We start from the raw sequence: 15,193 nt of genomic DNA, 5'->3' as shown, positions 1-15,193 counted from the left end.
TTGATTTCAGAGCAATATCAGGGATTCCGTCCAATCCCGGCGCCTTATTATTCCCTACTCGATTGCCTGCCTCTATCAACTCGTCTAACGTGATAGTTGGGATGTTTTCAGGGTTGAGCTGCTCCAACTTGTAGATGAATACCGGCTGTTGGGGAAACAGCGCGGTAACAATCTTCTTTAGGAGCTGTGGACACGTAGGTGATGGCATTGGCTGACATTTCAGGTGAGTAATAACCACCTTATACGGTCTGCCCCATGGATCTTTCTCTATTTCTGCGACCAGTTCCTTCCAGCAGCGTCTTTTGCTTTCTTTGATGGCTCTGTTTAATTCTCGACGGGCCTTTTTGTACTCTGCTAACAGCTCTGCGGAGTTAGGTTGTCTGTAGCCCCGCTGAGACTTTCTTCTTTTTTTAAGACACTCTGAACGTAGAATGCTAATGTGATCGTTCCACCAGTGCACCGAAAGTCTTGAATTCATGCCACGTTTCCGAGACATACTGGCGTCGCAAGCCTGAGTGACTCTTCTCATTAGATCCTTGGTCTTCTCTTCAGCAGTTTCTACGATGATCGGATTGCACTCTAGGGCTACTACTAAAGCAGTGAGGTCGAGAGATTTAACTTTCCACCCAACCGTGCTAGCGTTCCTGTTGTCTCTTGTTAGATTCTGGACAGTTGATATTTCCCATAGTATCGCACTATGGTCGCTGGCTGTGTAGATGTTCAATACTTTCCAAGAAAAACCTCTTCGAGCTATGCAACTGCTGACAAATGTAAGGTCAACAATTGAGTTTGCCTCTCCCTTAGTATACGTTGGCGTGTCACCGGTGTTAAGAAGGATCACTTCCAGTGTGGCCATTGCCTCGAGAAGTGCTTTTCCACGTGTATTAGTGAACTTGCTGCCCAGTCTGCTGCCCAGGAATTGAAGTCACCAGCTATTGCCACGGGAAAGTGTTTTCTTGCGTCCTCAGTTAGCCGATCAAGGAAGTCTTCAAACTGTTCATTAGAGAGACTAAGTGGTGCATAGCAACTGTAGAAGGGGAGGCTATCTACCCATCCTGCTACGAAGCTGGCTTCTTTATTGTTGACTGTTCTCTGAAAATGACATTTACCGCAGGACCAGATGACGGCTTTGTTAGTGCTGTCGGATTCCCAGGGTTGGTTACTCAGGTGTCTATAAGGCTCACTTATAAGTGCTACGTCTGCCTCTAATTCGCGCACAGTCTGCATGAGCAGGTCCTGCGCAGCCTCACAATGATTGAGGTTGACCTGCAATATCTTCATGTTCTTGGCTTCGTTATCTTCTGGAGCGCTTCTTGGAAGACGGGGCATCTGTTCGTGCCTGCATGGTGAGCCGCTTTTTCTATGCCGTGCTGTTCAACACACAGTGCACATTTAGCAATTTTGTGTCCTTCTTTTCCGCACCTTATGCAGTGCTTAGACCGGTCGACTTCGCTTTTGCACTGAGATCCGAAGTGCCCAAAATGCCAGCGTTTGAAGCATTGTATGGGTCTCTTCGTTGCTCTCATTTGGCAATTGACCCAGCCGATCCTTATTTTGCAGTTTCTCTCCAGTAACTTTTGTGCTGCAGCTGCTGGTAGTGACACTGTGGCTGTCTGCGTACCCCTAAAGGTTTTACGGATATTGATTGCCTCTAGTGAGATTTCACAACTTTCTCCAGCTTCCAACTTTAGAGCGGTCTGAATATGCTCTTTTGTCGTGTCGTCATCGACATCTCGGATCTCGATGGTCTCCTGTGGCCCTTTGCAGATCACTTTAGCCTCCTCCTTAAGGATGTCTGCGATAGTCTTTTGGAGAGCTTGGCCTTTGTCAGTGCTCTTCCTCGAAATCGTAATCAACAAGTCGCCACTTCTAGTCTTGTTGATCTTATCTACCGTTGAACGAACCTGCTCATCTGGGACGTCCTGCTTTATGCGACGCAGAATCTTGGCATACTTTATTTTCTCGGCCGGGCGGATGATAAGTGCGTCGGGTTTGATCCATTTGCGTGGTTTTTTCCGCTTAGGCTCTGGCCTGGGCTCCTTCGGCGGCTGCTTTGAGAGTTGCTCTCTAGCTAGCTTCCTCTTCTTCTTAGATTGTACTTCTTCCCAATCAGTCGCCTTCTTAGGTTCGTCGCCCTGTTCTGCCACTCGTTGGGGAGGGCTTTTTTTCAAGTCCTTCTTCTTTGTGACTTTGTCGGTTGGCTCTGGCGAATTTCGGTCCTTTCTCTTTCCAGGCCTTGTGTCAGTTTCACCTTTGTCCTCAGCAGCAGATTCGCTGTCACCGTCAGCTCCAGTGTCCATTGCTTCTTCTGTCTCAACTTCAGTTTGAATGCGTCGTCGTAATGACTGCCATTTCTCGTCCAGTTTCTTGAATCTTCCAAGAGCATTGACTACACCGGTTGTCTTGGTCTTTATCTCCTTGTGGATATTGACCTTTGTTTGGACAAACTCTTGCAGCTCAATGGTCAGCTTTTCAAGGCGATCCAGCGCTTGCGTTCTCTTCATTTCAGCACTTGCTTCAATCGCTGCTTGTTGGGCATGAAGCCCGTTTCCACTTTTGTTCATTTCCTGTAAATTATTATCATAACTAGGATTCCTAGTTATGATACTCCTGTAAATTAGTATCATAACTAGGAACGGGTGTACCCTCGGAGATAGTATTCCTACCCCAGTTCCCTGAGGCCTAGTCGAAACTTAGCCAGTCCCGGAATACACGGAAGGACTAGACTCGCTCGGGGCGGTGAAGATTCCCATCTCTAACACTCACTGCGTACTTCCTGATCAAGGCCCGAAGTGGCTGGCTCCTGATTCGCTACTACAACTTACACCTCGGCTGAGCAAGCTCACATCAGCCGTAGCCCGCATCGTCGGAAATAATCGACACGGGTTCCGGACACTCCCAGTGAGTTACAGCAGGGAACGATCGTCTCGCTAGGTCAGTTATTGTGACCAACCCATTAAAGGGGGAGTTTTGTCCACGGGAGCCTATTTTATTTGGCTTCTACCCTCTGTACCTCATCAACTAAGAGACCTAGTGTCATCCAAAGACAGCAAGCGTTCTCCCATCCGCTACGGGGAGATGCGCCTGGTAGCAGTTTCTCCTCTGCCGCAGGTGTGTGTGTGTGTGTGTGTGTGTTCGTGTATAAACCTCATAACTTTTGAATGGCTCGACCGGTCGGATCGAGATAGATGGCGATCTGAAGAGTAACATTGCCATTAAATTTCGTGAAAATTTGAATCGATTCGGTTCGCTAAATTTTGAGAAATTTCAAAAATAAAATTTAAAAAAAATATTTTGTGGTTTTATGAAACTACGATGCAAGTGAAACTTTTTTTGGATTGTTGACATTCAACTAAAAATTTTCAGAAAATTAATCAATTTAGGGTTTTAAAATTGCGTTTTTAATCCTAACTTGATAATTGGTAAATGAAAAGGGTCAGCCTAGAGGATTTTGCCGCGATTGTGCTTATAGTCATTAACGGATCTTAATGAAATTTAGTACACATGTTACTCAGACGATTATCTCAAATAAGTTCAAAGATTAGCTAAGTAGGTCAATAAGTTTAGAAATAATAGCTGTTTGAATTTTTCTGAAGATAGTGGAAGTTGCATTTTCTGTCTTGTTATTTTTAAAGAACATTTAATTGAAATAAAATAGCTTATTATTGAAGTTATACTTGTTTTGGCGCGTTTAGATAGTGAAATTTTTGAGCTGCGTGCGCATGATGTCCCAAAAAAGCGACATGATGAAGTTGGCCATCAAATATAATTAAAAATATAGATTTCTTTTACTGACTAAGTTAACTCATATACAGGGTAGTCGAAAAGTATCCTTCGAAACGTTGTTATTTTTAAATTCGATAGAAATATTATTTAATATGAAATATATTATTCATATTATTAATCAATTCTAAAAATGGTCAATTGAATATTTTACTTTTCATTTAACTTGGTAATAATTTCTTTTTAATTAATATTTTTTTTTTTTTAAATAATAACAATTTCATGAATTAAAATACTTTAACTAAAATATAAATATTGTAGTAAGGTAAAAGCCCTAGTAGTTGCTCATGTACCAGTACATGCTCACTCCATGTATTTGTATATCTATATTCACAAATATCGATGTACAAATACATGGGGTGAGCATGTATTGGTACATGAGCGGCTACTGGGGCTCTAACCTTACCTATTACATTTAGGTATCTTTTTATTGAGTTTATAATTTTTTAATACATGCTTAATCATTTTGTTTATTAAATCTAGTAATTCTATCCATATTTTTTCAAATTTATATTATAGAGCATTTGAATAATTTTTCCGAATTTTATTGGAAACAAAATCTAGTTTTGTACTACAATATTTGTAAGTCTTTTAATTCATGTAATTAATATTATTTTTGAAAAAATATTAATTAAAAAGATACTACCAATAGGTTAAATAATTAATAATGAACTATTTTATAAGATACATATATTTTAAATAAATAATTAGAATATTTTATAGTTATCAATTGTAAATTATTGATGCTTTGCAACTCCAAAATTAGTTGATTCAAAAAAATTTGAAATAATGTTGAATTAAATTCATATGATAATGAATGATTTTATATTCATACGGTATAGCTAAATTTTTACTATAATATAACTTTTTTGATTGTTTTCAACATTTTTCTTCGATCATCTTTGCATTTTATTTTTTTCAAAATTTTTTTCTCATGCCAAAGAAGTATAACTTCTGACTCGTGTACATAAGTACACATACCATTTTTTTCTTTAAAACTTATCTTATGGTTGATAAAATTGCGTCGTTAATTTGATTTATCAAAAATTTACCGAATGTCGATTTTATTAAGATTATAAGAATTTCAATTTCTGCCAGTTTTTGGTAGACGGATTATATTAGCCCGTGTAATAGAACTAACGGTGGTTTCATTAAAAATTAATTGTGATTTTTCACTGATAATTTAAGAATTTATTGTTTGATATAATTTTTTTAACTATTAGTTATATCGAAATCTACCTTCCAATTCAATTATTCCATCAATAACTTTATTTTTGCCATGAGTCTCGTAGTTTATAAATGTAACTAATATTTCATAGTAACAAAAATAAGCTCTGATTAAACAAAGGAATTAAAAAGTTTTTAGAGTATTCAACTATTAATATTTCAAATTTTTTCAAATTCTATCTCTCATAAAAGTTCAGTACATGAAGAATCATTTTTGATCCTTTTGTTTTTCTAGGGAGTAAACAACGTCTTATATTGCATTTTAATATAAATGCTACACGGCTGATGCGAGCTATGGGCGCCGCCATATTGGCCATGGCTACTCTGACGAGCGCCTTTCACTCTATCCCTACTCCGCGGCCGACCGTTACGCGACATGCAACACACAGACGAAAAAGTTTGAGACGATGTAATAAAAGTTTCACTTTAAAAATGGTTGTTTTGGAATAACTTCTAAACGGCTCCACTGATCAATTCCAAAAACTAATTCGCTCTTATTGATTTGAGTATTCTTAGAAATAAATATCACAGTTTTTCTTTGAAAAACTTAACTAACTTATCAATTACACTTTTATCTTTGGAAATCCGTGCTTTTTTATCATTGTCAGGATTTTTCAGGTATTCTTTGAACTTTTCAGTGTCTTCTTTTTGGTATTTGTTCAATAAATCACTATATTTAATGCCTTCAGAGGCGATTTTTTTCAAAATGTGATCATACACGACACCTTTCAAGGGAGATAAATCTTGCATTGCACTGGCTATCATTTTCGAAGCTGTTAGGTGATTCAAAAATGTCCTGTACGATTTGGAGTTTTCGTATAAATGATCCTTATTTGTTTATAAGGAATGTTATAATAATTGTTCCAAGATATCAACATCATACATAGCTTCATGAAATTGATCTTGTGATGTGACATTTAAATGTTCAGCAGCTAGTGTTGAAAGCTTAAATTCGCCTGAAACTTTTTTAACACCAAAGCATTTTTTAAACAAAGGCAATGAATCTGAAAATCCAGAAATTTTACTAAATTTCTGAACCACTGAACATTTCAAAATTGCTCGGAGCAAATGCGATTTATCGAAACTCACATTATGTGCTACAAGTACGCATGATTTTGATGACAGGTTTAAAAACTGCAAAAAGCTTTCAAGAGCATCTTTTATCGGGACAGACAACACTTTTTTACCACGAAAATATAAATCCCCTTTGATATTTTTTAACCCTGTATGAACAGAAGCTTCGTCATCAATGCGTTTAGTAGGGTTTATGTAAATACTGAATTTACGACCTTCACACGATGCCGCAATTTGTAGTATTTCATCATTTTTACAAAAACCCGAAGTTTCCAAATCAAAATATACCAAATTACAAGTTTCTGAAGTAATTTTTATTTGTGTGCTTTCCAATTGTGAGTCATCAATGTCATGGGAAGTGTCAACAGATTCAGAAAAACCAAAGTTTGATTGGTATTGTATACCTTCGACCTTCTCATTTGTTTTCTTCAGTTTTTCACGCGCCTGAGCTGAAGAAATTCTTCGTTTTTTTGCTTCTGGTAGTTTGGCGTCGTCAGATCGTATCGTTCGCTTGAGATCAGCTTGTTTAGCGTAGAAATCGGTGTTTAGTCCAGATGAAAGCCCTAAATTTTTACGTATTTCTAAGATTGATGACTCTCCATCATTTTTAGTACATACTGAACTAGCAAGACGGAAGCTAGATGATTTACTTAGACTATAACAAATATTTTTGGGAGATTTGTGAGCCATGATGTTATTAAAAGACTCATTTAACCACTCGGACAGCAAGATTAGATTCTTTAAGAATATTGCTATCATTTATTAAAGCTGCTCCAGCATCTGCTTCCATAGCTTTCGCACTTCCCTCAAAATTTTTCCTATAATCATGTTCTTCTTTGCTTTTGCCCTTATCACAAAATTTGCACTTTCTTATACGATCTGCATAATCTAAAATTTTTCCGCTTAAAAATCCAATAATAGTTCCGTACCCGTTTAGACTGTCATAACTTCTTCCATTTCCGCGTTTACTCCATCCCATATCATATGAAACAATAATATTAACGACTACTCCTACAGCTGAATCAAATCTTGTATTCTTATTATTATTATCACTCATGTCTTGTTTATTATTATTTTCATCTATATCTGCCATATTTGCCGTCGACATTAGAATCTTGTGATGTGGATAAATTTCTTCTGCTACTTCTTTTGGCCTAATAAGAAAAAAGAAAATAAGTAAGGAGTAATATTATGTAGCAAAACAATTTTTTTTTTACAATATTTCTTGTATTTATTTTTTTTTCAGTTGATTATAGATATTCATATTTATATATGTGTATACATAGTAAGTTAATAAATAATTATTGATTAATCACTTGATATTTTTTTGAAAAACACTTTTTTCAATGCATAAAAAAATTATTTGATAAAATATGTACAATTATAATTTAATTTGGTAAAATATGTACAATTATAATTCAAGATGTAAAAAAATATCTTATTGTATATGTACTGAACAATGATTCTGAGTAATTAATTTATATACATATATATAAATATAATTGTCTATTATATCAAACTTCACGGATATTATAACAGATATGCAGATGTAATAGAATTACATTTGTAAAAATATCCACGTTGTATGTTAATTGCAACATTGATAAATATATGTACATACAACTTACAAAAATTCACACAATTTTTCGATGTTACTTAATACTAATTGTCGTTCTTCACCGGCAGCTCTCTTGCAACTTTCTTGAGCAGCCTTTTCGATTGCTGGGCCAACTTCCCTTTCATATTTTTTTAAAAAGTTTTGATGAAATTAAAGGCATATTATTAACACATGCCAATATTTTGTTCAGCCCAGAACAGCCATATCCAGCATGTACAGCACCTGTAGCAGATATTTACAAATTAGAAATTTTTTTTAAAGCAATAAAATATAACTTATTTAAAATTTGACAATAAAATATAACAAATGCTAATTTTTAACTTTACCAAGTACAACTCCCGTTGTAATATCAGAATGCTTGGTTCTATTATTATTGTTGACACTATGACATTTTCCAGTTGACACTAGTGTTACTACATTACATTTCGGACAATTTACTTTCAGGGTAGAATGAAACGCTACACGTGTTTCATCAGAAATGTTGTCAAGACAGAGTACCTTATGACATTTACAACATTTTAGATTTTTGCCTAATTCTTTCAAATCCACGAGACGAGGTCCCTCGATTAGGTTAGACTCAACTGGTTTATTATCGTTTTTTGTTGCTTTTTTCTCTCGTAAACTATTTACTATTTTCATCTTCTTATTTAATACTTTTGTATTTATAAACATTCCTTTATGACGTAGTTGGTCACCCATAATTAATTTATTTATTAAAATAACCAAAATAGTTTACAGGACTTAATGTTTACATTTAGATCGCGGGCATAAACTATAAGTAAGTCTGGGCTGTACAAGGCAAGTAAGAGAATAAATATGCGACGTTGCCAGATTTTCATGCAGGCTAATCTATACTAGTGTGCGCGTATTTGTATAGAGGTTACAGTAGTGTGAGGAGTACAGTCCAGTAAAAAAAAACGTGGACTATAGCGTTAGCTCAACTGTTACGCGATACACGGGTAGAGATCCAAAATATTCTGAGCGGACTGTAGGGAAAGAACTACCTTAAAATCCACTAAAAATCTTATCTTGTGGGAAAAATGCTCAGCTTTTGAATGAAAATATCCATTTTATTATAAACACATCAGAAGACCCTTTGAAATCCAATTAAAGTAGAAAAATTGATTTTCTCGGTGTGCAGTGCAAGGTACATCCAATTTGACTTTTTTTTTTCTGAAAGATCAGAGTTTTTTACACAAAATATATGGTTTTTACGATGTGCATATTTTTTGTTCAATCACAATTAAATTAAACGTAAAATCTTTATAATTAAAATACTTTTATTTTTGAACTTTTTTCAGATGTTGATACAGTTTTAATAAGAGCATATCCAATTTCATCATTTATCGGTAAAAGTGTGCAATGTCTGTGTACCCTTTACCGTTTTTGATAAAGAATACCGTACGTCTAACACATTTTTTTTGTCTAAATAATCATCATTCGTTATGAAAGTAAAATCAACGCCTGTAAAATTCTTGATTGCCCAGGAATGCAAATCTGGTGGTGTCAGTATATGTTTTTTATTTTCCATTTGTAATGAAGCTCTAGCAGCATGTCGTTTTACTGGATCTGCAAGCCCATCGCATGGTCCTTTTCTATGGGCAGTCGCAAAAAAATACCAGTCAACGATGATTCTAAAGTCAGCATAATGATAACATAAATTAGTAAATGTTTTTTTATTTCTAAATTGCTGAGGTGCTCCATCTGAGAAGTAAAAAATCCTTTCAATAACAGCAAATTTTTCTCTTAAAAAAAAAATCAATTGTTCTTGAAATAAATAAATCAAAATTGTGTCATGTTTAAGGCAATCTGAGATACTGACTAAGCCTAAATGCTTAATAGTATCATTTTCGTTTTAGTAAACCACCATTTGAAATATAGTAGCTTGGTCATTATTCCAATGATAGCCTTAAGCAGCTTCCTGCCCTGTTGAAAAGCTCCAATAAGATCCCATCAAAAGCGACAAAAGCCACTTATAAACCAATAAAATTTATGGGTTTCTAAGTGGCTTTTGTCGCTTTTGATGGGATCCTATTGGAAATTTTAAACAGAGTGCACAACAAACGCAATTTTCTACCAAGTTAAAAACTACCGCTAATTCACCACTCTTCAAATTTAATTTCGCATTAAGGAAAAACCGACTTCGTATTTTTACTATAAAGTCATGTTTTAAAAGTTTCTCAAGTTGCGTCGCTAAGGTATCAATAAAGTCATCGGAATCCGAAATAACGTTTACAATGGTACATCGATCGGTTGATGTCCACATTTTAAATTAGATTTCATTTACATCAAATTCTTTAAACGATGCATGAAAGTAATTAATGATTTCTTCATTGTTCGGATATCTATTACAACTTCTGAAGAAGCACGATTCCGTTAGATTATTACAAATCAATTTATTCAATAAATTTTTATAAATTGGTTAAGTTTCCATAATCCAATCAGTATTTCTTGCAAATTTTGGAAAATTACATCCTAAATAAGAAAATGGAATCGTAGTTGTGAGCGCCATCTGCATCGTATAAACTCAATTTTTTAACGAGCAGTTTGAAATTTTAAATATTTAACAGAAAATTATTTTACTATCCCGAATAATTGTATAACACTTAGCGGATATAACGTTTAATTTAATTGTGATTGAACAAAAAATATACACATCGTGAAAACCATATATTTTGTGTAAAAAACTCTGATCTTTCAGAAAAAAAAGTCAAATTGGATGTACCTTGCACCGTACACCGAGAAAAATCAATTTTTCCACTTTAATTGGATTTCAAAGCGTCTTCTGATGTGTTTATGATGAAATGGATATTTTCATTCAAAAGCTGAGAATTTTTCCCACAAGATAAGATTTTTAGTGGATTTTAATAAAAAAGTTTTCCTCATCAGAAAAATTAATAAAAAAGTTAAGAAAAATTTTTTTTCAAAATTTCAAAAAATCATAACTCCAGAACCGCTGCATATTAAGGGCTGAAACTTGTAGAGAATTTATTTCTTATTATAGAGAACACCTCCATAAATTTTAAACATAATCCGCGAGGGTCGCCCCGTAAAAATATTCTTATTTGGTGGAATGACCCATATATTATTGTAAAATGCTGTAATTGCGGGAAAGCGGAGGATCAGGTTTTGGTCTGGATATCTCAATTAAAACGCGGAAATATTATTAAAAATTAACAATATAAATTTATTTACACTAAATACAAGTTATATTTAATATGTTAATTTGCGGATTGTTTAAATAAAAGCGGATAAATAGAGCACTGCATGAATAATAAAGCGAAGCCGGTTGACACGTGGTTGAACACACTGCCGGCACTGGAAAAGCGGAGAATTAATTGCACACATAACACAATTTATCTGTAACAAACTAAAGCGGATTAATAACAATTAATTTAAGCAAATTAAATTATTAAATAAGCGAAATGCGGTTTATTAACAAAAAGCGAAAGTAAAGAAATACTAATGGCGACTTGATGCAGCGAAAGCGTGGAAGCGAAAGAAAATAATAACAATGCGTCTTCTTTCTCGTTGACTTGGGGAAGAAGACTTATTGCGCATGTCTGCTGAGCAATCAGCCAATCACGCCATGACGTGATCAGTCAAGCTAAGCTTTGTGCAGGCGGTTAGTTTAAGCGGGAACTAGCAGTTGACAGGTGCGGCTCGTGAAATTGGGAGTCCTCCAGGGGCGACTTTATCGCGGCTGGGCCTGTTCACTGAACAATTATATACATGTATATATGAAAAATATATCAAAATGCATGTGGGTACTCAAATGAAAGCTCTTGGTGAGTGTGACATCAGGATGAGCTTATATATTAAAAAATGTCAATAATTAAGAACTGGCATTGCTATCTTGTCAACTATTGACATTTTTAAAGATATAAACTCATCCCGACATTACACTCATCGAGACCTTTCGTTTGAGTACCCACATCAATTTTTCATATATTTATATATATTATATATTGTGACATGGGAAAAATTTTCTAAAATTTGAAATTCCGAGTTTTAAAATTATTAGGTTGGCTAAGCTGAGGAAAAGCAGAGATTCGACGCGCCTGTGTCGCCCCAAGCAGCCTCCCGATCAGAATGACAAGCTCGAGGTAAAATTAGTAAAAGAAAACGCGCCGAATTTAAATTAAAAATTCAAATAAAAAGAATACCGGAATGAGTGTGAACTATTGTTGAATGCATGAGTGAGTGAGACTAGACTATAGCGATCAGACGACCCGCAAATTTCTACGAGCCATCGACGATCAACGCGACATCTGGCCGCGAGGATGGAACGACGAGAAAATTTGAATGGACCAATGACGACGGAGAGCGATCAACAACAAGTATGCGAGGCGCCATCTGAACACGAGGCTGATCACTAATCGAAGTATCGACCAATCATCGATCGCAACGGAATACTGGACGCATCCCGGAATACAACGGCCGGCTAGAAGAAGCTGTGAGCTGATTGGATGCGAGTTTTTGGAACGAACCGAAGAGTAAAAGAGCATGGGTTGCCGAGGAGGCAGCCATATTAACAATTAATTCTGATCTGGACGCCGTGACTGTGGCATCGTGCAGTTCTCTATTGATTATTTTTGCTGTTTAATTTTGTTTTAAAATTAGTCGCTGACGTGAGTACAATTGTGTACATTATTGTGAAATATTTCGCCGAATTGTTTTGGACACTACGACCCCGGACACGCCATCGCCGAGATACCGACGCTCTTCCGTCAGTTTTACCGCCAACTTCGCCTACTTAGCCCGCATCGCCCGGGACGTCTACGGTAGCTGCAGGGTAAGTCTGGTCGCTGTCTTTATTAGCCCCAGGGTGTCATCACCGCGAATTTCGTCGTGTTAAAATAATTTGTTTATAATTCGAGTTGCACGGAATTAAATAAATTCCGTGCGGTATTTTTGAAGCTTAGTGACGACACTCTGCGGCACGGTACCGTTGAGTCACGTGTTTGTGTGTGTGGAATTTTTGGTCGGGATTATAAGTGTCACGAACGTAGTGAGTGATGGGCGCAAGGATTATGAAATAGAAATCTCAAATATCCGAACGTTATCACTTGTCTGTTCGGGAGCTAAATTAAAAATTGCGTTGGAGTGTGGAGCGGTACACAAGCTCGAACGTTATCTCTAAGTGTGAACTTAGAGAGAGTAAGGATGATGGATCCTTGCTGACTTCGGTCACAAGTAACCTATTCTATTGTTCAATCGTAATTCTATCTTGTAATGGAGATCTTATTTTATTTTATTATATAATTTAACTGAAAATACAAAGAATTTATTCTGTTATTTGAGTTTATTGAGATAAACCAGTTAGCGGGTTACAAATTTGGGTTTATAAATAGTAAATAAAAATAGTCATAAAGATGAACATAAGCATTAGATGTAAAAGATAAATTTTAGAAAATCTGTTTTGTACGCTTACCCTGGAAGTCTGCTCTTTAAGAGTGGCCCAAGTTTTATTGGACTTTCACCTTCTATGGGTATTGTTCACTACCGAATCACCGTATCTCGTGTATCACGGAGAAGTTAAGTAATTGAGATAATGAATTTAAATATTATCGATGCTTTTAGCGGAAATAAATGTTTCTTCGCGACTGTACGCTGTAAAATAACTTATAACTAATCGACGCTCTTCGGCGGAAAATACACTTCGCGATTTACGCGGGAAAAGTCAACGCTCAATGGCGGAAATTAATAAAACAAAAGAAAATTGGAATATAATTATGGCAATGTATCGAATGACCGATGAATTTACCTCGTTAGTGTTACTAAGTGTAACCTAACCACGAGCAAGGCACTGAATCGTATATTACGGAGTTTTTGTGCTTCCGAAGAATTATTTTGCCCGGAGCCGATCGACGCGGAGCTAACCAGTGGTATCCTGGTCGAAAATCAACTGCCTGAAAATGATTTTCGGGCGATTTATATAGGGTTAGCAACATCGGTGATTGTATGGGACTCATCGGGAAATTAAATCAGAAAAATGAAAGGGATCTCAAGGGTATTTTGTCGAAAACAAGCGTCATCGCGTTTCTAGATTTTTCGAAACCCGGATAAACCTTTGCGTAGTTCGAACTATTGCCTTATAGGTCTTACTTTTACGATTTTAAGCGGAAAACGTGATGGTGACTTCACCATATTACAAATTTGAAAGTTAGAAAAACAAAGTCGTTAAATTCTGATAGATACAAAGAGATCCGGGTAACTCGTGTGAGCGTCATCAAATCATGGGAAAGATAGGCCAGATTTCTCTTCTACAGACTTCAAGGGTATGACAAATTGTATACTAAAAATAAGAAGTTACATATATTTAAAAATAAACAAAAAATTTTGAATTTTAGCAGACGTCACATAAGTACTGTTTACCTACCTCGAGCTTCAAATACCCGATAAAGCGGCTTAGTAAATTGCTTTGTAAAATAAGTTGACTAATTCGAATACTTCGCATAATTTGTTTTTTTTTCTTGTCATTGTTGAACCATTTGGCGATTTGAATTATTTTGGATAATTTTGAGATCCTTATTAAAGTTTTGCGATTGAGATTTTGTTATTAAATTTGGCCATTGAAATTTTTGATAAAATTTTGTGATTGAAATTTTTGATAAAATTTTGCGATTGAAATAATTATTTCCTTTTCAATTTTTGAATAAATTTGGCGAGTGAGTTAATTATTTGTTTTGAAAATTTTGGAATAAATTTTGCGAGTTGAATTAATTATTTGTTTTAAAAATTTTGCATAAATTTGGCGAGTTGAATTAATTATTTGTTTTGAAAATTTTTGAATAAATTTGGCGAGTTGAATTAATTATTTGTTTTGAATATCTTGGAATAAATTTTGCGAGTTGAATTAATTATTTGTTTTGAATATCTTGGAATAAATTTGGCGAGTTGAATTAATTATTTGTTTTGAAATTTTTGAAATAAATTTTGCGAGTTGAATTAATTATTTGTTTTAAAAATTTTTTGAATAAATTTGGCGAGTTGAATTAATTATTTGTTTTGAAAATTTTTGAATAAATTTGGCGAGTTGAATTAATTATTTGTTTTGAAAATTTTTGAATAAATTCGGCGAGTTGAATTAATTAATATTTCTTTTTTTATTTTTTTGAAAGAAAAGACTTTGTAATTTTTTTTGGTTACTCGAATATTTTTTTTTGTGTAATTTGTTTTATTTTGAAATGTTGAATCATTGCGTTAGTACTAGCTTTGCGTTAGAATTATTTTTGCGTTAAAATAATTTTTGTTATTTGTGAAGATATTTAAGAATTTATTTATTATTATTATTATTATTTAAATGTTTTGAAATATTATAAAAGATTTACTAAGAAAATTTGAAATAAAATTAAATTAGCTAGATTATTTTTAGTTCCCGATCCTCCGCTAGAGCGCGAAAAATTCAGTTACGCGTTCGTTCGAAGACTGTTGTTCCGAAATTGTTAAAAACAATTTTAAAAACGATTGTGACAACCTGATTCCGAT

At 34.9% G+C, this 15,193-nt stretch overlaps 1 pseudogene; it reads right to left on the bottom strand.

Annotated features, from left to right (window-relative positions):
* Positions 1 to 5,515: 5,515 nt before the first annotated feature.
* LOC123258437 lies at positions 5,516 to 8,729 on the bottom strand (annotated as a pseudogene).
* Positions 8,730 to 15,193: the final 6,464 nt, after the last annotated feature.

Source organism: Cotesia glomerata, linkage group LG2 (genome assembly GCF_020080835.1).
Source record: "Cotesia glomerata isolate CgM1 linkage group LG2, MPM_Cglom_v2.3, whole genome shotgun sequence".
Taxonomy (NCBI): domain Eukaryota; kingdom Metazoa; phylum Arthropoda; class Insecta; order Hymenoptera; family Braconidae; genus Cotesia; species Cotesia glomerata.
The sequence above is the reverse complement of the archived record's forward strand: the minus strand, read 5'-3'. Positions and strand labels throughout refer to the sequence as shown.